Raw genomic sequence first — 23,696 nt, forward strand, 5'->3', positions numbered from 1 at the left:
CCCAATATGGACAAAAAGAAAAGAACAGATACTGAGGAGTACAATGCCGAGGGGTAAACTCTGATTATTCTATGTGTGTTCTTCCAGTTCAACTCTGCACTCTTCTCCTCCCTGTTCTGTTTTCTGAGATGGTAGAGTATCTCCTGGGCCCCCTTGCCCTGTTAGCTTCTAGCAATGGGAGGCACGGAATGGAGGGCAGTAGGAGGCTGATTATTAATTCATTCCCTGTACTTCCTCTCTGCTGAGCCAACGTTTAGTAGTACATAGTTGTATTACCCTTTCTACAGCTCCATTTCCTAAGGCTATAGCTCTAATGTCCTGGAACTGCCTCCATATAGTTGTGGACTTTCCCCTGTTGCTAGTCCTTGAGATATTTAATATCCTCTTTCTTGCTCTTGACCTTTTCCACACCTCTATATATAACTCCTGTATGTAACTCTCAACCATGATTCCTTTAAGTATACAATCATTGCCCACCCCCCTCGCAACTTTCCCTGGAATTAATGATGGAACAGAAAGATGATCCTAGGAAAACATCAGGTCATATTGTAGTGCATATTTACGGACATTTTAGTAAGAGATTTTTAAAAATCTGTATCTTTTATAGACACTGTTTTTTGGGGGTTTTCTATAATAGGCACCAAGCATACTCTTCGAATCTATAACTCCTCCCTTTGATAACTTCTTCTCACACTGTCTGGAAAGTGCTGCTTCATTGGCCTCATCCCAGCATCTACTGTATCCCATGAACATTTCTCCTCTGAATGTCAATAGACTCAGTGTCTTTACCACTTTCTGCAGGTTGAGAATATCTAACTGCATCATTATCTACCATCTTCTTACCATCCACTGTCCCTTAACCAAAATGTAGCAAGCATGCCCTGACCTCAGTAGGTAATCAATGTATGTTATTGATATGAATGATATTTTCACCATTCATTTAGAAAGAGTCCAACTTCACAGCCTTCCAAGTGCAGAAGACTGATAGTTTAAGTATTTTCTTTCTGGATTCCTGCCATTAGTCTCCCTTATGACAAGCTGTTGTTTCTTTCTTTCTTTTTTCCTGACTGCCTGAAAAGCAGTGTGAAAGAGTATCATTGAGGATGCTTTAGAAAAGAGAGAAGGAGGGACGTGCCGAGACCCAGGCCCTATTTCATCTTCCTCACGGTCATGTGCTGGGGCAGCCTTTGGAGTCAATAGCTCCCAAAGACCTTTCTGCAGGTCGTGGTCCTGCCAACTTCTGCTCACTTGACCCGCATGAAAATTCCTCTTCCTTCCTTACAGTGTCCCTCCAGGAGCTGCAGAGAAGTCTGCCAGCCTCTCACTGAGGAGTGATTTTCTCTGTGCACCTTTGACTGTCATCTATCTTATGAGATAAAGGGCATTCGAAGGGCCAAGCCTTTTCTTGTCTTGGGTATTTTCGAATCCTTAGCAGCTAGCACATGTTTGGCTCATAGTAGAAAGAAAAAGAAGCCATTTCAAACAAAATTGCAAACACATCTTCAAGATATCACTCAAAATCTAGCACAGTAATTCATGAAACCTTTCTTTCTATATATAATTTTTCACCACCTTCAAACATGTGATACCTGATAGGTTTTACTCCCTCTGTAGGTCCATAGTAATTGGTGCATGTTTCTCATAGCGTTTTTCGTGCTACCTCACAAGTATATAAGCATTTCCCATCAGCCTCTGTAACTATCAAGCACAGTAGCTCTATAGCTGAGTGTCTAAGCCTTGAGCTGTGGATCCCTGTTCTGCTAGTTCATAGCTATATTATCTTACTTTAATTGCTTAAAATATCTGATTCAATGTTTTATTTGTAAAATGGATATAATTCATTTATCCATGTGTTTATTATTCATCTACTTATTATATGTCAGGTGCTAATCTGGTGATAGAGTTAAGAGAAAAGAAAGGAAAGGACAGTAAAGAGAGGAGGAGGAAAGTAAAGGCAAGAAGAACGAGGTCTTTGCCCTGATGGAGAGAACATTGTTATCTTCCATATCCATATCTCTGAAACCAACAATGGGATTTCATATAGTTACTAGACACCCGGTGCATGAAATTTGGGTCCCTTAGCCCGGCCTGTGCCCTCTCGCAGTCTAGGAGCCCTTGGGGGATGTCCCACTGGCAGACAACTTAAGCTGTCAGTGGGACATCCTTAGCGCTGCCTCAGAGGTGGGAGAGGCTCCCGCCACCACCGCTGCGCTCACCAGCTATGAGCCCAGCTTCTGGCTGAGCGGCGCTCCCTCTGTGGGAGCGCACTGACCACCAGGGAGCAGTTCCTGAGTTGAGCGCTTGCCCCATGGTGGTCAGTGTGTGTGATAGCGACTGGTCCTTCTGCTATTCACTCGATTTGCATATTAGCCTTTTATTATACAGGCTAAGTACTTTAAAGTAAATACATCAAGGTAAGGGAATAGAGTTTGACTGAGCTGGCAGAAATTTTTGAGTTTATTATAGTCACTGCTATGAGGATTGATGAAGACGCTCAAATTATTGGGACTGTGCACACATGGAGTTAGGCATGGCCTAGTAACTTGCTCCAGCCTGTGAAAGCTGGGCAGAAGGGAATTGCACACAGAAGCTTTAAGAAGAGCCAGTTAAGGCTTGCCACATCTCCTTCCCTGCTGGAAACACTATGGAAACACTTATTAAGAGGAGCCTCCTTCAGATCAGGCCTTCATGTTGACTCATCATGAACAATAGTCCATGATTTGGGGATTGTTTTACTAGAGCATAACCCACCTCACCCTTACTCATGCAAGCCTTATCCCAATGCATTTTTTTCCTGACATCCAGAAAGCACTGGTACATTCTTATTATCATTTAACTAGTAGCCCGTTTGCACGAAGATTCGTGCAATAGACCTTCATTCACCTGGCTGCCTGCACCAGTTTTCTGCCGGCACCGGGGACCCAGGCCTTGGCTGTGGCCACCGCCTTCTGCCTTCTTTCAGGGTTGGGGCTTGGCCCCGGGCGGTGGCCTTGGGCTCAGCCGCACCCAGCGTCCCTGCTAGGGATCGAAGGAGCCGACCCCCAGTGGTTTCCTGTGATCCGTGCAGGCTCCCCGCTGGTGCCCAAGGCCAGGAAAGCCTCCGCCCGAGGCTTTCCCGGCCTTGGGCTCAGCTGCACCCAGCGTCCCTGCAACGGTTTCCTGGTGGGCGTAGTTGGTGGGCGTGGCTTGGGCGTGGCTTGGGCATAGCGAAGGTGCAGTCAATTTGCATATTTGTCTATTATAAGGTAAGATATGAAACTAAATACTCACTTTTTAAAAATAATTTGTCTCAAAGGCATAATAAATCTAATCATGAATACGGAAAGCCTTTGAAAACCAAGTATTCAAATTAAAAATGTTAAGTAAAATACTATTAGGAACAGTAAAATCTGTCTCAAAATGTGAATGTGAACTAACAATTGTTATTTATTTTTAGGCAAAAACATGAAATTAAAAAAAAAACACCCTAAGTAACTTAACTGCAGAAAGTTCAGTTTGAAGTAAAATATAGCTCAGTTTCTCTTAAACCTTTGCAAGAGAGCTATAGGGAAAAATATATATGTATTTTTTCCTCTGGTGGCAGAAATTACTAACAGCACCAGAGTAAATCTGCTGTTTGTGAAACATGTAAGGACAGATCTGAAAGGGTGAGGGAAATGCAAAACACATCTCAAGCAATTTTTCAGTGGATAAAATTAAATCAAAGGAGAAAGCAAGTTTACTGGAATATAAATATATATGATAAAATGAGAAGTACATTTTCTGAAATAAGAATGTGTTCTTTAAATAATATTTCAGTGGTATCTGAAAAATAAATTCCAGGACTTAAAATTCTATAAATAAACTCTAAATATCCCATTTCTGATGTATATTATAAACTAGTCACTTGAGTATATATATATATATATATATATTTCTTAGAATTCAGTATCTACCACAACAATAGCTACAGCAAAAGAATTAAATTGAATTTGGATCACATGTTAGTAATGAATCCAGTGCAATTGCAATAATAGCTTTAGTAGGCTTGGCTTGAAATAATGTGCTTTAATAGGCTTGATTTGAAAATATGCAAGTAATGCTTTTTCTAAGTCATTGAAATAACCAATGCAACTTCCTCTGCTCTGGGAAATGAACAAGAAAAAACATTATTCAATAGCTTTGAACATAGAGTATACTATACTTTTAATTTTCCTGTTATTCTATAATATATATTAACCTAAATAGAACAGACTTTTAAAATATGTTCTAGAAAAAATGAAAAATTTCCTTTTGCTTCACTTTGAGATTTTATTTCTGTATTGTAAGCTCACAATACTGATTATGTGACTATCAAAAGAAGCCTTAATCAAGTAGCCAAGTTTTCAGCAAGCAGTTTGTAGGAACTACATGATTCAATTTGCAAAGGCATTAAAAACACATACACACACACACAACACACAACACAAAAAAAAAAAAAAAAAAAAAACAACCCACAGGCCCATACACAAACTATCACATCAATAAAATTGATCTAAAGTTTGTATTTAATAAATACTTTTTTTTTAGTTTATCTATATGCCCATTTCACTTGGAGGCAGCTTTTAGATTAAAAAAGTCAAATATAGCCCTAACCGGTTTGGCTCAGTGGATAGAGCATCGGCCTGCAGACTCAAAGGTCCCAGGTTCGATTCTGGTCAAGGGCATGTACCTTGGTTGCGGGCACATCCCCAGTAGGAGGTGTGCAGGAGGCAGCTGATTGATGTTACTCTCTCATCAATGTTTCTAACTCCCTCTCCCTTATTCTCTGTAAAAAAAATCAATAAAAAATATTTTAAAAAAGTCAAATATAATAATATCTTAGGTAATAAATCATAAAGAAAAATAATTATTTTTCAAAGGTAAAATATGGATATGTATCTAATATTAAGTTATATATACATACAACACATGATTTAATACACATGTGCACATGTATGTATGTACATGGCTTAAATTCTACAGTTTGTGCACTATACTAGAAACAATATAAAGTTTGAACTAATTTAAACAGAAAAACATCATGTATTTTTCTGTCCTAATGTGAAAAATACATTCTGTCCTAATGTGAAAAATACATTCTGTCTTTTCCCTGAGTTCGCTGAAATAGTTTTACACTACTGAGTTCATGGGGGTAGTCAGACTCCCCTGACTTTTTAAAAATGCATTCAATAAAAGGCTCTTCCACTAACAAATGCCACTGGAATGATCAAATCTTCACCACTGAAGTTTAGTCATTAGGCAGATGGATGGGTTTTTACCCCTCCCATCATTTTTAATTGTCACGGAATTACATTTATCCTCCCTAAATCAGTACAATATATGCTGTTCTTGGTTCAGTTGAAAGGGATGCACCCTAGAAAAGATAAATTATTTCATTATCACCAAAACATTTATAAATGTCCATATGTTTGGGAGGCAGTACTGAGTGTTCTAAGTGGGAATTAATTAGGCTCACTTCCTGCCTTGTTGGAGGTTAAAGTGTGAGATGTCCAGACAGCAGTGATGCAGGCATTTTAAGATGATGCATTAAACTCGGAGAAAGAGATGAGTTAAGTGAGTTTTTACCATAAACATTTGCACCCTTGAGCAAAGTGTACCAGTGATCAGGGTGAAAAAGGAGACCCTTGGGAGAGGCATGTCATGGTGATTCATGACCACTCCAGCAGTCATGAAGGAAAGACTGCCGCAGAAATCCCCCACCTGAGTGACTGCCAATCAAATGAGAGCATGATAAGAAGGGGCAGGGCAGTGAATTTTTTTTCTTAAATCTTCCATCTCTCATCTCAGAAATTACTAAACAGAAGGGATTACCAACTTGCATCTGCTCTACCTATTATTAAAATGCTTCATGGGCTTTGGGGATGAGGGGTCAAATAGGAAATAAACTAGCTATTGGCATATATGACAGAAAACCACACTAAAGCAGTGGATACATTCCATAGTGATAGAGTTTTAAGTACATGCTTAGAGAATTATATCATTTTTGTATATCAGTCATCTTTAGTAGATCAACATATCACTACCTCTCCTTTACTCCCAACTCTCAACGGTTACCAGATCTTATTAATTCTCTCAACTCAACCCTTTATCCTTTTCAGGACAACCAAATTAACATGGATTGCTAATAGTTTCTTTCTGGATAATTGTAAGAACTTCTAATCATTTTTCTTGATTTCTACTCTCCTTTTCCATAATAGGTCCTCTTCATAATAGGCCCTGATAACTTGAGTTTTTTTCCCCAAAATGATACATTAACATTATGCATTTTTTCACTTTGAAAATCCAAGAGCTCTGGATCAATTAGGCAATGAAATCTTTACTCATCAGATTTTTCTTCAGCCACCTCTTTCTATCACCTTCCTATTTCCCCATCTCAGCCACAAGTTTGGTGAACTTACTGTGCTTCTTTTTTCATGCTTATCTATATAAGCATATATTGTTTCCTCTGTTCAGAATATTGTTTTCTTTCTTCTCTCTCCAATACCAAGTCTAAATGTTATCTCTTCTGTGTAGTTCCCTGTTCTATTCCAAGGCAGCTAAATACTCCCTACTGTTTTCCCCATAACATTTTATGGGTCGGATTCTTCCAATAAACCAGAACTCTTAAAAGGCAGACAGAGTCTTGTTCATATATCCTCACTCATCAGCATGATCAGTGAATTGATTTATTGTGATTTTTTCATAGTTCTTTCAAGCACATTGTTTCATTTGATATTTTCAATAAGTTTGTAAAGTATTACACAGCAGATATTATTCCCATGTAACAGATAAAGAAATTGAGTATTAAAGCCAAGAAATAAATAAGAGTTTTAGTTTGGGTTTAAATACTTTCTTTGTTTTGTTTATAGCTTAATGTCTTTCTGGTATATCATAGTTTTTGTTATAGAAACACCATATTTAACCCCATGTGTGTGTGTGTGTGTGTGTGTGTGTGTGAGTGTGAGTGAGAGTGAGAGAGAGAGAGAGAGAGAGAGAGAGAGAGAATGTATGTATTTCCTTGGCTGTGGGTAGAAAGAAAGAAAAACTACCCCTTTGTATGTACATGACTTTTTCAGAACATTTACTAAGAATCAGTATATTATAAACCAAAGAAAAAAATCCCTTAGCCTTTATCTCTTTCATTTTGACTTTAACCTCATTGTGAGATGAATTATGGCTTGACAGATGATCCAACCAAGGTATTATAAAACATGTTAGATAGGTGCTTTAGGAAAATGATTTATGAAATAATCATTGAGGTCAACTTCTATGAGCAGAGCATTCCAAGAGTCTTAGTATAAAAGTTCTAATAGATCAGACCCTTTGTGTATCTTAGGGGATGTAACCATACATTTACTTTGGTCACATTTATGTCAGTCAATATGTTTTATGTTTCTTTTATGCAAAAGACAATGTAAGTAAAAAAAACCTATGAGTAATAGAGCCAAATGCAGCAAGAACTAGGTAATGTTGCCCCTACCATTCTATATTGAAAAAAAAAACCAACCAGATTTAGTCCTTACTGGTTTGACTCAGTGGATAGAGCGTTGGCCTGTGGACTGAAAGGTCCCAGGTTCGACTCCAGTCAGGGCATGTACCTTGGTTGCAGGCACATCCCCAGTAGTAGGTGTGCAGGAGGCAGCTGATCGATGTTTCTCTCTCATCGATGTTTCTGACTCTCTGTTCCTCTCCCTTCCTCTCTGTAAAAATTCAATAAAGTATATTTAAAAAATAAACAAATAAAAAAATAAACCAGATTTAGTTTTCATGCTACATGGGAGGGAGGGGAAAAGGATAATATTAGCCAAATATATCAACTCATTTTTCAGAAAACAGCAAGATTTAAGAGCAGAAATAGGGAAAATAATATGAAGAAGAACAGGCATTTTTACAACTCTATAAGGAAAAGCAAAAAACTAGATGATGGGTTTTATGGGGTAATTCCATGTTTTCCCGTATAGAACACGGCCATTCACGCAGCTTTCTGTGGGGCACACTGCTTCAGTCTTCTCTAGGGGCTGCCGTGGTTTCGCTCTTTTCATCCACATTCAGTCACCCGGCCCCACTTAGTGTGCATAGCCCGACATTTATGAGCAGATGCCTGGGATCTGTAAGTGACCTTCTGCTGACCAACTGTGTGTGTACAAATCTCTCTTCTTATCTGAAGGCTTCGAGTGAAGTTTGGTAAGTAGTGTAAGATTCAGGAGGGAAGACATAAATCAAAACTAAAATCTTGGTTTCAACGCCTTGAACTCTTGCTATATATTTTGTCATTCTTGGGCCTTAGTCAAATGGTTAATGAGACCCAAAGTATTTGAAATACATGTCTTTAAAATCTAAGTGGGATGCAGCCACATTTGAGTAAAGGGCTATTAAAATGATGAGATCATTATATTGTATCCAAGGATAAAAGACATTGTAAATATTTAGTCTTTCAGAGTCACAAACCACTTAAATGGATGAATATAGTCTATTCATTGGTTTATGGTTCTAATAGCCTCCAGGAAATGTCAAATTCACATGCTCTCCCAGAGCACAAGATTTAGCTTTTGGGTTTTTAATTTAACTAAAAGATGTGTAAAAGCAGAGTCACTCAGCTCCCTATTGGCTGCACATCTGTGTAGGATTATATGCAAACAATATTTGAGCAAGCATTGGCAGTCATATAGACTCACTAGCTTGACTGTAATTAATTATGTGTGTGTGTGTGTGTGTGTGTGTGTGTGTGTGTGTGTGTGTGTGTTTAAAGAACTGAAGGAAGACAATTTGGAGAACTTTTTTCAGCAATAATCTTACATATGAGGTAAGGCTCAAAGTTGCCAAAATGAAATCTGGAAGTAGAGATTCTTCAGCCTATGTATAAAATAAATCATAATTTTTCTGAAAATGATTAACGCTGGGTGACAGCCAATGTTACTTTGATAAAATAGTACTTAGTCTGATTCTACAATTGAGTAGACAGGAAATGGCTCACCTTTTGGTAATGAATTAACTCTTTTATAAAGGCCTATAGTAATTCCAAAATATAAGCCAGAAAAAAAATGTCTAGGATGCCAGGAATTTAAACAGACTTTCCATGTGCAGCAGACAATTGCTCTTTTTCTATCACTGTCTCACATTCCTCTTAGGTTTACTTGTTTGTTTCTTATCTGCAGAGTTTGGTGGACAACATACCTATTGCTCAAGGAGCTTTTTAAAAATCCTCTCTGTTAATTCAGCTGCATCAAAAAAGTTAGTAAACAATGGCATGGCATCACTTCTTGGTGACCTTTCAGTTTGCCAAAGTCACACAAAATATTTTTCAATGCATTCTAATGTGCTGGGACACAGGAAGAACAAATTCCCACAATTTGTCAAATGTAGTTCTTACACTTGTAATACGATCTCGAGGTGTCCTGATTCCTGGAATGCAGAAAAGCTGGGTCTCTCTCCACATATGACATATTTAAATGCCTCTTTTAGACACACATCTCCCTGTTCAACAGCACACTCCCTATCTGCAACATAGTCAAGCCCAGGCTCTCCCTTCCCAGGGGCATAGCTTAAATCCATCTAGAAAATGATTTGATCTGCAGAATGCATATCATTTTAAACTGGAAAGAAGAATAAAGCCTTGGAGACAGCACAGAATGTGGTTGTAATAGTCCAAGTTAAAAATGACCAGAGCATCAAAAAGGGATTTGGCTGCTAGACTAGTGTGGTTATTAATGGATAAATGCTCTTTCCTCAACCGGGGAATGGCTTCTATTCCTCGTGGTTATGGGAAGAGGAAATGGAAGGAGACAATACTTTACTGGCAGACACATTACTGACCCTGCAGAAGCAGCAAGAATAATGAGCAGAGAAGTTTTAGAAAAGAGAGTTTTGCCAAGCAGAATAATTGCTGCAGGAAATGCAAGACTCCTTGGACATGATGGTGACTGGGTTGGATCTCCCGCTATCAGAGTAGGATCCATCAGCCAAATGCATTGGTGAATCAGATCATCCTAAAATGTTGAAATCACTGAGTCAGAAGCAAAGGCATCCTGATTCCTGTTCATTTGTGAGACGTAGGTATTTAGGGAACCAACTATTCACTTCACTCATGACACATATGGTCAGCCTATATATCCGGGATGATTCTGAGTTCAGATATTTATTCTGTCATCTGAATATGTCCTGATTTTTTGCTTCCAAAAATATGGTTGTCAAAATACGTAATACAGAATCCAATTTTCAGACTTTTATAACTCTCCAAGATAAGGCTTAAAAGAAACAAAATGATAACGGTATTCTCTTCATTACAGATTTTAGTTAATACTTTTTTGTCAGAAACACATATTAAATGTGTGCTTTTAGATTTGAATTTTGCTCATTTCACATCTCAAATCTGTTTACTTATAACAGAATCAAATCCCTATGAAAACCATACTTGAAACTACTAGAGCCAATCCGATATAATGCATAAAACAGGTGAAGGAGAAACAAATAATGGAAGAACGTAAATAAATAAAATTAAATGAGAAAGAAAGCCCTGTACTGTAAGCTAAATAATTTTTAGAAGTGACCCCTCCTTACGAGCAGATATTCCGTTTAGTGTTTTTCTTCCTCACTCTTTCACGTTGACTCAGGGAGCCCAGAGAACAGCTTCATCTGGGACCGAGAGCACAGTGAAAGGAGTCAGGCAGAGGGACACACCGGTATTGACCCCTGCCACTTGGAACTTGAGGCAGGTGTGGATGACAGCTGAAGACGGCTTTTGCAGAACTGTATTTTTAAGAGGCTTAAAATTCTTGCACTAACAATGTTTTCTTCCACTTGTGATATATTATTGAATTTTAGAGCGGGCACTTATCAAGGCTTCGGGGGCCTCCAAACACAATTTGTTTAAATGAAACCGCTCCTGGAAATGGTCATAACATTATTGGCAGGCATTTGAGCAGTTTTCTTTGTCATCTTGTTAGGAAACCTTGCTTGCTGGAGAGGGAAAACAAGACGATCCTCGAAGGAGCTATGAGAAAAGGAAAAGGGGGGTCTCTCTTGGAAGAAATGGGAGTAGGAGGTATCAGAAATGGACCGTCTCTGGCTCTCCGCCGATTCTGCCATTTGCCCCGCTCTGCAGTCCAAAGGGGTCCAGCCCCGGCTGCTCTGCCCGGTGGTATTATTGGCAGTCAGCTGAGTGTCTGCGCAGAGAATGCCACCGTCACAGCAGGGCTGTTTCTGTGTTGAAAAGGCAGAACCCAGCTTGTTGGCATGCCATCAGAAGAGAGGTGATTTCCTCACAAAGGCAGAATGCTCAATCAGAAGAGATTTTGGAAGTTTGCCCTCCGCTAGGAAACCTGGTGAATGGTTTGAGTTTTTCCAAAATTGCTTAAAATTTAGCTGCTAGGAGGCTGTGCTGATCGCTCCAATTTTCCTTTCAATTTTGCATTTTGTTGGATGCTTCCCTCAAGTGTTTCGGCGCGGTTCAGGCATTAGTCAGAGCTGGAAGGTTTAGTATTTATTTTGACAGATACCAGCCTATTTTGTCAAACAGCACACACTACTGCTCCATTTGACAGGTGCTACTCTTAGAATCTTTCCATTCCTTGTTCTCCCTTTGAATGCGGCTCCTAGATCGGCTGTTTTGTTTACCTTCCCAAAGGAAGCCCAATGTGTCTTCTGGTTGATAAAAGCTTTGTTTTGTTGCTACTCTTCAGTGGCAGATTAAACAGCCATTGGTCAAAAACGTTTTTCTTGACTTAATCTAAATTTTGGTGAAGTGCTTAAGCTGGGATCTAATGGGAGATAGAGATAAAAGAACAAAGGATAAGATAGCGAACACAATGGAAGTAGAGGCAAGAAAGTACTGCCATTTCACTAGGATATGCATTTCTTAAGGTTAGAAAGGTCAAAACAAGCTTTCATTTTAATGGTATGAGGTTTGGTTGAAAGGTGAAAAAAGCTGCATAATGAGCCCCATATTCTCACAGAAGAAAATGCAGGTGGCTCTGGCAACACAGGGGCGACCACTAGCCCAGATTAGGGAGGCAGGTAGGTATTTCTGGAGAAGACGACATTTGAATGGATTTTTAATGATAACGGTAATATAGACAAAAGAAGAGTTGGTGAAGAGAGCCTTCCATATCTATACCAATAGAGGAAGGATGATAAATTTGATTTTGGATATGTCACTTATCACATATCACTGCAAACACTGGGAAATTATTTATTTTTCTTGGTGTTTATGGCCCATCACTGTTTTCCATTCAGTTCAACTTTCCTTTCTGCTCAAATGTCACCTCCTTACAAGTCCTCTCTGGTCCCTGAATGCAAATACTTCTCTATCACCTCATTGTTACTCTCTTATTTTTAAGTCTTGTTTTATGTTTCTTAATAGAATGTTTTATTATCTATCAGGAAGAAACAGCAAATATTGCGAGTCTCTTCTCTTTTAAGCAGTACTGTGCAACACCCTACCCTGACATTAAGTGGGTAAACTGCAATGAGTTTATTCATCATGATTCTGTGGTTCAGGAATTTGAGTAAGGCTCATCAGAGATGCCTTACCTTGTATTGCGTCCGCTGGTCTCGCTCATTCAGGTGGTGGCTGGGCTGGAGGACCAAGGGTGGCCTTCCTCACATGTCAGGCACGTGGTGCTGGGCTGTTGGCTGGGCCTGAATGCCTAGATGACCCCTTTCTCCGGAAGGGCAGCCTGGACTTCTTTACCAGGAGCCCCGGGATGGCAAAGGAATGAAAGCAGCAGTTACCATGCCGCATAAAGCCTGGGTCCTGAACCAGTACAGCATCACCTCTACCACTTTTTGTGGTCAAATCAATTCTAACACCAACCCAGATTTGACTTGAGGAATTGCATGTACATACAGACCCAGGAGGAATTTTTATAGCCCCTTTTGCCTACGACTCATCACACATTCTAGAATTTGAAGTTACATGGAAAAGTAATCTAGTTGTGTGGGATCAATAATACAATTGCTTTTCTTTTTTTCCCCTCATTGTCTACTTTAGAACAATGTTGAGTAACATACCTACATCCCCGACTCTGATTCTGTTTAACTGGAATCTTTTATCTCTCTTTCTTTATTGGACATTTCTCCTTATAATCCACTATCACTTCAGAAACAATATATAACAAACAAATGCATCTCTCTTCTCTTGCCATTTTTTCTCTTAATTCCCCAAATCCTTGGAATAGGGCCATACACATTTTACACTTTTAGAATTTGGAACATGATAAAGTATGCTGATTAGCTCACATTAGCATTAATTTAAAAAGTTTAAACACCAATTTGGGGGGCATACATGTCAACTTATTGGCTTTATTGAAAGTGAAGAAAAGTATATTTCATAGCTATGTCATTGTTTTTGTTATTTTGTATTCTATATTATGTTGTGTTCTTTATAAAGAAAACTCTATTTAAAAGAAAAGCATAACAGAAAATGAGAGGGGTAGAATAAATGACTACTGAATTTGATAGCCAGATGAAAGTTTTCAAAACCTAATGCTAGGTACTGGATCAATCTTGGAAATCATATTCCTTTTAGTTTTACATTAAGATCTTTATACCTATATTTTAAAGTCATAATATTGCAGCAATTACAACTTTAGGCAAAAAAATTTTGGACATCAAATACTTTTTTCTTTCCTCTCTCCAAAATATGATTATTTTAATTACTAGTAGCAACAATTAATCACTAACTGATTCATCAGCCTGCAGCTGGGATTAGAGAGCTGACTTCCTTTTTTAATTCCTATTTTATGTTCTACTGTGCTCAGCAGGGAATGAGCAATAGCAAACTAATAACCTTTCCCTATCCTCAGTACCTTTTTCTAATACCAGCAAAGAAGAAATTTTTGAATATTTTCCCCAACTACATTTCCATATACACACATGTGTCTTAAAGGAACTTTATATTTACAACTTTTGATCTATTTTGCTGTAAGAATAAGGCATTATAGAAAAGTTTAAGATTTGACCAACTATTCTTTGCTATTTTTCATTAAACAACTCTTGTTAGAGAAATGTATACATAACTGACTCTTAATGGATAATGATTTTTCTGTTTCTTGGCTACCTGAAATCTTGAACTTCATGTGAATGATAAATAAAACTAGAGGCCCAGTGCACAAAATTTGTGCATGAGTAGGGTCCCTAGACCTAGCTAGCAATCAGGGCCGATCGGGGCTTTCCGTCTGCCGGCCAGGGCCTTCCTTTGTTCTGTGCCGTCCCCTGGTGGTCAGAACATGTCATAGCGAGAGGTCGAACTGCCAGTCAGTTGAACTCCCCAGGGGAAAATTTGCATATTAGCCTTTTATTATATAGCACTAGAGGCCCGGTGCTCGAAATTAGTGCACAGAGGAGGGTTGTCCCTCAGCCCAGCCTGCACCCTCTTCAATATGGGACCCCTTGAGGGATGTCCGACTGCCCGGTGGGATCGGGCCTAAACGGGCAACTGGACATCCATCTCACAATCCAGGACTGCTGGCTCCCAACTGCTTGCATGCCTGCCTTCCTGATTGCCCCTAACCGCTTCTGCCTGCCAGCATGATCACCCCCTACCCACTCTACTGCCAGCCTGTTTGCCCCCAACTTCCCTCCTCTGCCGGCCTAGTCACCCCTAACTGCCCTCTCCTGCAGGGTTGATCACCTCCAACTGCCCTCCCTTGCAGGCTTGGTCCCTCTCAACTGCCCTCCCTTGCAGGCCGGGTGTCTCCCAACTGCCCTCTCCTGCTGGCCATCTTGTGGTGGCCATCCTGTGTCCACATGGGGGCAGGATCTTTGACCACATGGGGGCAGTTATATTGTGTGTTGCAGTGATGATCAATCTGCAGATTATTCTTTTATTAGATAGGATAGAGGCCTGGTACAGGGGTGGGGGCCAGCTGGTTTGCCCTGAAGGGCGTCCCGGATCAGGTGGGTGTTCCCTTGGGGCATGGGGCGGCCTGAGTGAGGGGCCTGTGGTGGTTTGCAGGCCAGCCACGCCCCCTGGCGACCCAAGTGGAGGCCCTGGTATCTGGAATTTATTTTCCTTCTACAATTGAAACTTTGTAGCCTGGAGCGGAGCCAAGCCTAGGGCTCCCTCCGAGGCTGGCAGACATTTGTGTTGGGGTTATAATTGAAACTTTGTTGCCTTAAGCGGGTGGGCCCGGCCAGGGTGTGTGGAAAGCTTTGCTTCCCCTGTTGCCGGCGGCAACCCTGGCCTGCTCTCTCAAGCTCCATTCTGCGGCCATTTGTTTGAATTTATTTACCTTCTATAATTGAAACTTTGTAGCTTGAGTGGAGGCTTAAGCCTGGCAAGGGCAAGCGGAAAGCTTGGCTTCCTCTGTTACCTAGGAAACCTTGCTCTCTGTGGCTGTAGCCATCTTGGTTTGGGTTAATTTGCATACTCGCTCTGATTGGATGGTGGACGTGGCTTGTGGGCGTGGCTTGTGGGTGTGTTGGAGGTATGGTCAATTTGCATATTTGTCTATTATTAGAGAGGATGCTGCATTAAAGTCCATAGACCGAGAACAACTATAAGCCAATCTATTAGTCAGATAATGTGTACATATTTAAACGTTGGAATAACTTTTTTTCCCCTACTTCTAATGTGTAAAGTCAAAATTAGTTAGAAATTTATTTGAGTCATCTGACTCTAGATATACACTGTATAACTATATACCCATCTTCTCAGTAATAGATCTTCTTCCAATACTTTAGTGTTCTGATTATCATTATGTTGTATTTCCTAGAATTCAGTGCAAGGAATTGTAACCAGTTTAGGTAATTCCTAGGAGGTGCCTCTACTCCAGAAAGTGCACTTGGCAAAATGGTTCTCAATTAAACAATCTGCAGACTTCAAAGTATCTACAAGTGTTGAAGCACAACTTGTGTCATGTGGGCATTTCCCCCATTTTTCATTAGTTTAATCCAACATATTAAAATAATCTCCTTTATGGAAATCAGAAGTTCTCTTTCATATAATCACATTCATTAACATAATTATTGTAAAGTTCAGTATCCCTTGAAAATGTTAGCTACAAGTGTTTTCCCCTCGAATTTTCCTTAATGTAACTGAAATCATAGTTAGTGTGCATTTGGAATATTGCACATACCAAAAGCTTAGAAGGGTCTGAGACTTTATTCTACTTGTGTGCCAAGGTAGTTTGCCATGGTTCCATGGGGGCTAACAGAAGACACAAGATTCCTGAATCAGAAACAGAGGACTTCATTCCTCACCGTGATGGCAGCAGTCAGCATTTATGCTGGTGTCCCACAGGACGGCATTAAGTGGGCCGAGTGGTTTGTATTACAGGAGTGGAATTCCAACCTTAGGAAAACTGAATATTTTATAGTAGGAGTAAGAAGGCCTAATTTTTGTCCCAAAGGGAAGCATTAGCTTTGTCATTCTAAACACTAAACATGTAAAACCTATGGAGAATTGTCTACTAACAATATGCACACCTCAATTGAACACCGTCTTGTCTCCTCGAAAATATCACTGTGAGTGCCCCACTCTGTCAGTCATATTCACGAATCTGACTGATAGAGATTAGGATAAATCGATTCCATTGTCTCATACTACGTTTAATTAAGGCTATGATCAATAGGACTTGAACAGCAGCATGAGGAAATATACAGTGTTAACATCCACTGCCTCAGACCAGACCACCTAAGCAAATTTCATAAACCACCTAGACCTACCTTAGAAATCAAGGTGTGCATCTACATGATTGATCCAGATAGTTCAATCAACATGATTTGTACCTCAGGTTGTGGTCCTAAGGATAGATGTCTCTAATCTGTCAGTCTGTAGTCTAGAGGGTAGCAGAATAAATAGTTTAAACTGTTGAAAACAGCTCAAGAGACAGTGAACATAAAATAAGGTTCCTTAAGGAGAGTATTGCTCTGCTGAGTTGAACAACCATGTCTATGTCCAGCTCAGCATGGCTGGTGCTGTGGTTGAACAGTGTGGTCCAGCAGCTTTCAGTTTAGATGAGCCATCAGTGAACCAGGCCCAGGCATTTAGGGCAACCTCTGTGAATCAAGGTCCCTATTATGCCAGCAGCTTTGCTTCAGTTGGTGGAATAGAACACAAAAATGTCTCCAATAAGATGATTATCTCTTTTTTTTATTTTCACATAAAGCAAAGATGCTATGGGGTCAGGCCAGCAACATTACTGAATATATCATTTCATCTTGACAAGTAAGGATTGTTGAACCCTTTCTTGTTAGCCATTGTTAGTCATTGAATCTAATTCAACTCAACCCCAAATGGTAATATTAGATTAGAAAGTCACAAAGCCTGCATGAGTCAGGTATTCAGTTTTGACTAGTGTCCCATAGCAAGCTGATTGCTGCTTTTAAAGGAGTGTACCTAGTAACTGTGTCATGGAGGCAACAAATCTAAAACCTCAAGGGACATCTCTGGGTATAGGATGCCTCCCTTACCAGAGATTCCAATGAGCAAAACCATCAGTCACAGCGACCGGTAGCTGAAAGAGGTCAGTAGTGTAGAGAGCATGCAAAGCTCTTTAAACAGCTTCCAACATGCCCTTTTGGTCTGGGCCTCAGTCAAAGAATGCTTATTTGTGGACTAGCCAATATAACATTCCAAGTAGAAAGTAGGTTTATAGTATAATACAAATAAATAATATGATCATTGATAAATTATAATACAAGAATAAACTCTGTGTTTAACATACTCACAACTATAAAACTGCTCTTGCCCACCCCTGTATAAGTGGCAAGATCATCCTTGTTGACACCATCTGTTGTAGCTTTGAGGACTCCTTAGGTCAACTGCTATAGCCACATTGCTTTCTGGTTGAGCTTGTGTGACTTAGTCCCTTTGACCAATTTGGATCTGACATACACAGGGGTAACATTTTTTAAAAGGGTTTCACCTTAGTCCAGGGCCACTGCAGTGTCATTATTAAAAACAAACAAACAAACAAAAAACAAACAAACACAAAAAAACAAATCTTAAGTTCTTGCCTGGTTTTAGCATAAAGCCTTGGGGAGTTTTTCAATTTGTTACTGAACACATTTATCTAGATTTACTTGGGTCCATTTTTCATTCATTCATGGATCATTTTTATCAGCATTGCAAAGAGGCTCCAGGGCAGTAAGAGCCTGAATACTACGCAGTGTCTCACCTGTGGATTACAAAGGAGTCTGTCTTTTTCACGGATATCGCTGAAAGAGCGGAAGCTCCCTCATAAAAGGCATGAGCCACTGAAAAAATCTGAGACCATTTACTGTCATCTTTGAAAGGATCTAGGGATGACATGCTAGTCTGCAGAAGGGACTAGGACATAATATGCCCCAATAACAGACATCATATACACCAAGTCAAGCTTTATATCCCATCGGTCTCATCTCCCAAGTTAACTAACCAAAATTCTAATGGTTTGCCTGGTTTCTGCCTACAGTGGTCACGCACATCCCTTTCTTCTTCCTCAGCACACCTCTTTTGAATGAAACGTGGTAGAACTTTCTGCCACCAAACCCCAGGACAAATCTCAGCACAGTTTTTGCAGCTTGAGAAGTAAGGATGACCACCAGGTGGGAGCTTTCATTCCCAACTTACAACACCCAGGGCATCACTTGGGCAGTTAGTTGTCTTTACTCCTACTTCCTAGTGTTTGGCCTGAAACCATCTCCTCAATTTCTCTTGTACCTAGGAACTGTGTCATGGAGGCAACAAATCTAAAACCCCAAAGGCAAGAAAGAGAAAGACCCTTCAGTACCCTCTGAACCATACATGAACTTCCCATTATCTCTGTTAATCAGCTCATGAGACCCTCAGTTTTCCTCTTAAAGGAGCCTTGTCTCCGTCGGCATCACTTCACTCAGGAAAATGAAAGGGTTTGAGATTTTTACCCAACTAACAAATTATTCTGCCTCTCTTTCATGAATGTTCAAATAATAAACAAACAAACAAACAAACCTCTTGGATATACACAATGGACTTTATTACTTTCACTGTCTCTAATAGTCAGAGTGTCAGTATTTACACTGGCTCACCAAGCCTCAGTTCACACAGAGGAGCACATCTTATGGGTTACAGTACAAGGGAGTAAACGTGGGTTAGAGAAACCAAGTTCTTTATGGTAGGTAGAATGCATGCCTGATTTTTACCAAAAGGGAAACATGCTTTTATTATACTGAACAGTAGCAAAAACAAACAACAATGATAACAAGAACAAAAAAAGGAAAAACCTGACAAAAATAAACAAACAAAAAACATACTAAAACCAAAAAGCTGCTCTTGGCTCCAGAAGGAGCAACTATCTGTTTCTCCTGAGGCCATGCTAATATCCTTAAAGGGACAGGCCAGAACAAAGGCTTGTATCTCTGCTCATACATAGGTCATGCAGACACAGGAAAAGACCCAGGGAGAACTGTATCCTAACAACATTTCTATGTAAACACGCATAAAAGCCAGTGTTCTCCCTCGGTCTTTGTCTCTGTCTCCATCTCGCTCCTTCTCTCTTCTTTCTCTCTCAGAGAGAAAATTCTGAAGAGATGTTTTTGAAGTCTCTTACCACTTTAAAACGTTTCCTAAAATTTTTCAGGATTTTCATTTGGTGTGAACCTAAGAATTTCTTTAACAATTGACAGGATTAAAAAAACACCCCACTACCTTTTCAGTAATTATTAAATGGGAAATAGAATGAATTCTAATCATATTAATAAAATAGATAAGAAGAATGACTGTAGAGAATAAATGGGAGACTGACATGTGGGGATACTGAACATCACAGAATTAGGAGCATTATGTGTAGCTAAGCAGATAATCAGGCTGAGGAAATCGGCTGGAATGAGAAAGTTTGGCAAACATTTGACAAAAGAAAACAATTTGAGTTAAATTTATAAGTGAAAAGACATCTCGTCAGTTAAGGTGATGGAGGAGGAGTGAGGGTAAAGCAGTCCCGCTTCGCTGAGCAAGGTAATAAGTCTGCTCAGAGTATTCTGGACCCTGGAATTTTAGAGACTAAAGATTTAAGGTGGCTATAAAAGAATGAATTGTCGTAGTTGACATAGGAAGGATGAATAAGGATATCAATTGAAGCCTACTCAACGTTAGAAAAATCTGGCAATGTATCAGAGATGATGATAGTCAAAACTATAAATGGAAGGAGAAAAAATCCTCTTTAGAACTTTTCAGTATGGAAGTCGTTGAACTCACATGGAAGTGAGGTCTTTTGGAAAGCCTGCTATTTCACAGGACATAAAGATCTTCTCTGGTGGGAGGTAACAGATCAAGCCCTCCCAGCTCCTGTCTGAAGATGTATGCAGCACAAGCTTAGGAAATGCTTATTATTATATTATTTTTATTGTGCCATAAATATTCATAGCATCATACCACAGAGGAAAAATGTGCAAAAGGAGAGATAGAATTCCAACATCAATGAGCTTATGGAGCAACGTTATATGCAGGAGGAACAGAAGGAGAAATGTGATATACTTACTGACTTTTAATTTTTATTTGAGACTGATGCTCATGGCTATCTGGAGCCAGCCTCATTAGTAGAGGAGAAAATAAATAATATCCCCACAGTAGGGAAGTGCACTACAGATTCCAAACTCTAGTTTTGGCTGGCTTATTTATTGCATAAATATGAGAATGTTATAACTATTACCATTTATAATTATGCATTATGCTTTTTAGTCAAGTTTTGTTTTCCCTTTTATAAAAATAAACACATTTAATGTACAAGAGACATTGAATTAGGCCAGTTTAACTATTCTCTCAAGAGAAAATGCCTTTGTATGGTCAAGGGTTTTACATAGGGTGTACACATGAGTACTTCCTTTTGATATTTCTAACTGGGTCTGTCTTGAAACTGAGAACTAAAAGGGGCAAATGGAGAAGTTAACACATCAAGACTTAGTCTTCCTAAAATATATTTTGCATCTCAAGCATAATTCCATAATGAAATGCATTTCCTTTGTGCTTAGCTATCTTAGAAGTCTCCTACTGCAATTGTCTCAAATCTTGCTGCCTGTGCAGTCTATCTTGCAACAAAATCTAAATTAATTTGTACCTGTATTATAGAAGCTAAACACACCTGAGAAATAGTCCAGCGGAAAGGCATCTGTGTACATTGTCCTGTATACAACAAAGCAGATCTGCTTTGCATTGCAACTTAGAAATCCAGTCCTATCTGTACCTTTCTGCAGACATAAGCATACGGTGAAATTGACTGAATTCTAGGAGTGTGGGTTCGGTTTTATTTTCCTTGCAACAGCTCTAGGGAAACCACTGAAGGAAGTTGTATTGTCAAATAAATAATACAATAGCTAACATTTATTTAGTCTTTTCAATGTATCAGGCATAAAATAAACATTTGTTTGCAATTTCTTATTTAATGCTAACCACAGTCCTATGAGGCCGGTACTATTATCTATTATCTTCATTATAAACACATGAGAAAATGCAGGTTTAGATGGTCGCATAGCTTTTCTGAACTCTTAAGCCTGATAAATGATATTATCAGTACTTAGGCCAAGTTCTCTGTGACCTTGGAGTTCAAGTTCTTCATCAAGATCTGTGCATAAAAACACCCAAACACAGTCTAGGCTTCTGCCAAGAAATAAATCTAAAATTGATTAGAAAACTAAAGATGAGGCATGCAATTCAGTTAACTTGATTTGTTAGGACGTATTATTTACAAATGTTTTCTCTTACATTCTCCCATTCTGGAAAGTTCTCTTCATCAAGAACCCTGGGGAGCAGAGTGGAAATCCAACCTGGAACACTGCCCTGCAAATATCAGCTGCTGCTCCAAGTGGGACCTGGCATCCAGTGGGAGGCTCAGTGGGAGACATCAGCACTTTCAGACCTCACACTCAGTAACCCCCGTGGTAACTTCAGAGGATCAACTTTATAGCTGAGTCTCTCAACAATAGCTTTTTAAGAGAATTTTAAATTAACAAAATACCTTGAAAAGATTTTAAGTTAATTATAGAGTCCGTGTTTATGCATGTCATTGCGTACAGAGCAGTCATACGTAGGAATTCGATATATATTGATGAGAAATAAATTTTAATCTTATAAAATGACTTACTCATTAAAGTGTTTAAATTTGTCTATAGAGTAAGTGCAGGCATAAACAGCACAATTATGTTGTTTAATTGTGCTCAATTATTTTCCTGTGAAAATAAAATGAACTGACTAAATGTTTGATGAAATAAATTATTATCACAACTTTGCATGAAGGCTAAAAGACAAAAGTATTAAATATAACTATAACTACAATAATTTGTTAATAGACACACAAAGTAAAAATATATAAATTATAAAATAAAAGATATAAATGTGTGTGGAGGTTGAAGAGTAAAAATGTAGAATTTTAGTATCCATTAAGGTTATCAGGTTAAAATAGTTACAATTATGTTTTATGTAAGCCTCATGATAACCACAAAGCAAAAACCTATAGAAGATACACAAAAGATCAAGAGAAGGGAATCTAAGCATACCACTACAGAAAATTAAGGAGGGGAGCAAAAGAGGAAGAAAGAAACAAACAAAGAAATTACAAAGCAGCCACAAAACCACTAACAACATGGCAGTAGTAAGTTAATATATATCAATAATTACTTTACACATAAATGGACTAAATTCTCCAATTCAAAGACATAGACTGGTGAATGAATAGAACACATACACAACTATATGCTGAGGAGACTAACTTCAAATTTAAGGACACTCACAAATTAAAAGTGAAGGTATGGAAAAATATATTCTATGAAAATGAAAACCTAAATAGGGCAGGGGTAAATATAGCTATATCAGACAAAACAGACTTCAAGACAGACTATATATAGTAAGACAAAGAAAAAACAAAACAAGGTGGGGATATATTGCAGGATCTTATAAGAACTGCAGGCATCACCAAGGTCAGGAGGGCCCTTGGAGATTACCTGAAGGCACTTAAGACAGAATTCCCAACAGGAATGATTTTTACCAATGAAAGCTATGGCAATCCAGAAACTGAGTGATCATACCTCAGAGGCCTCATCTCTAATAACATTGGACATAAGAATTCCCACTGTGGCACTGCAAGTGATGAACTCTTTGATGCAGCTATAGAGCATCTTTACTGTGAAAGATATGATAAACATTTTCTAAATATATAATACAGAAGCTGACAAGGAAAAATTCCAAATGTTCAACAAGAATACCACTAATGAATATATAGATTTCTTAACAGATAAAACAATTGTCATCATATGGAGATGTAGGAACTGGCCAGAAGAACACTATGCAATGGTTGTACTGATTTTTTTTTTTTTTTTTTGCCCATTCCAGTGCAAACAAAATTACAATTGAAATGTTAATGAATTCCTGTCTGTGAAGAAGAGACTATAAAATTCTGTTGGCAAAAGCAGCATTTTGAATAAATAAAAGGTTTGCTGCAGCTGACCACCCTAAATGGTTGAATTAGTTAAAGGATTTTATAAGGACATTACTTTGTCTAAGTGGAAGTGTCACATTTATGTCTTTTCTATTGTTACTTTTAAGAAAACAATTTATAGTGGATGAAATCCATGAACTTAATATAGAATTTAAAGCATTGTTTGAATCTTTACTGTGACTAGATTCTGCATTGAGTTAAAAAGCAACAAACAAGCTAAAATTAGGTATTAACCTTAGCTCCTATAGATACTCCTCTGGGAAAAGATTGAGTCCCTGAGTCTTGAAGTTGAAGTTTACCAAACTAAAG

The 23,696-nt window shown here is 38.8% G+C and overlaps 1 pseudogene; it reads left to right on the plus strand.

Annotated features, from left to right (window-relative positions):
• The first annotated feature begins 9,759 nt into the window (after positions 1–9,759).
• Positions 9,760–23,412, plus strand: LOC129150638 (activator of 90 kDa heat shock protein ATPase homolog 2-like; annotated as a pseudogene).
• Positions 23,413–23,696: the final 284 nt, after the last annotated feature.

Source organism: Eptesicus fuscus, chromosome 10, assembly GCF_027574615.1.
Source record: "Eptesicus fuscus isolate TK198812 chromosome 10, DD_ASM_mEF_20220401, whole genome shotgun sequence".
Taxonomy (NCBI): Eukaryota; Metazoa; Chordata; class Mammalia; order Chiroptera; family Vespertilionidae; genus Eptesicus; species Eptesicus fuscus.